Source organism: Mus caroli, chromosome 2 (genome assembly GCF_900094665.2).
Source record: "Mus caroli chromosome 2, CAROLI_EIJ_v1.1, whole genome shotgun sequence".
Classification (NCBI taxonomy): domain Eukaryota; kingdom Metazoa; phylum Chordata; class Mammalia; order Rodentia; family Muridae; genus Mus; species Mus caroli.
The window spans coordinates 119,822,990-119,824,694 of record NC_034571.1 but is presented as its reverse complement, the minus strand read 5'-3'; positions in this window follow the sequence as shown (position 1 = coordinate 119,824,694).

The following is a 1,705-nucleotide window of genomic DNA, read 5'->3' as shown; positions in this document are numbered from 1 at the left end:
ACAGAGAAACCCTGTCTCAAAAAACCAAAAAAGAAAAACAAGTTTCTGGTATAACACACAATCCAGTGTTCATAAGGAGGCATAATTACATTGAAACTCTTCTCAAAGTACATGTCACTTCTTCCATGCAGATGGGTCCTAAAGATAGGCTGCATGTGTTATCTTAGGGACCTAAGGGGAGGATCAGGTGTGGTCTCAGTCATACAGATAGCACAGAGGTCATCGAGACTGTTAGTCACCTCCATTCCCAGCCTTCTGGGCAGAGATCAGTTGTACATTCATGGAGGAGACAGCCCCATACAGTGTTTAACATTGCTAGTTTCCCTAATGCTGTCTGTGAGCACAAGGACCTCTGTGCTCCTAACACCTGTCCAACCTTTGCAGGGTCTCATGTAGCCCGGACTGGCCTGGACCTTATCCCCTGCCTTAGATCTCCCAACATTCTGGGATTATAGTCCTGTGCTATGATGTCTGCTTTACAATGTTAGTTTTTAGGGGCCACAGCTGAATTTACTTCACAGAAAATCTACCATATTTTTTTGCTTAACATGGGTAAATAAATACCCACAATGTTAGAGTTCACTTGTTAAAATGAGTCACCTGGAGGGTTTCCTATTTATCCCACTATTAAGTTAACAAAATACAGGTTGGAGCGGGCTGGAGGAACAGCTCAGCTGCTAAAAGTGCCTGTTGCTCTAACAGTGGGCCTGAGTTTAGAGCCCAGCACCAGTTTCAGGGGATCTGGTGCCTCTTCTGATCTTCATGGGCACTAGGCACCATATGTAGTACACGTACATACATACAGGCAAACACTCATACACATAAAAAGTAAAAATAGAAATACAACTTGGAGCTGGGCAGTGGTGGTACACACCTATAATCCCAGCACTTGTGAGGCAGAGGTTGTGGATCTCTGTGTTCCAGACCAACCAGGGCTTCAGTGTAGTGAGACCCTGTCTCCAAAACAAAACAAGTTTGGGGAAAAAAGTGGTGGTGGTGGTGGGGAAACAAAAGATGTTCACTGATAATGAGATAATGAGATAAATGAGATAATGAGATATTTGTTAATTCAAGTGTGATCTTTAAGTGAGATAGCTTGGTGGAATTTCTTTCTTTTTTTTTTTTTTTTTTTAAGATTGATTCACTTTGAAAAGTTGTTTTTCTGTGTTTTGCCCACATGAATTCTGTACCTAAGTCCATAGAATAAAAGGAGAGTGTCAGGTTGTCGGATTCTCTGGAACTGGAATTACAGATAGTTGTGAACCACTTAGTAGGTGCTGGGAACCAAATGAGTGTCCTCTAGAAGGGTAAGTTCCCTTAACAGCTGAGCCATCTCTCCAGCCCCCTTGTTAGTTTTTATTTATTTATTTAATGTGTATTGGTGTGTTTGCCTGCATATGTATGTTCACGGTATGCACGAGTCACAGACTGTTGTGAACCACCATGTAAGTGGCTGGGAATCAAACCTGGGTCCCCTCAGAAGAGTAGTCAGTGCTCTCAACCATTAGGCCATCTCTCCAGCCCCTTGTTGGGGTTTCTTAACATGCAGTAAGCCTTGTCGAGCCTTCACACTTTATGAAGTTCTCTTTGCTATGGAGGTAGGATCAGCAGAACTGCCTGAAGACTTAGGAATGTTTGTTTTTTGTTTTTGTTTTAGAGGACCAGGTTTCTCTGTGTAGCTCTGGCTGTCCTGGTACTCTCTCTT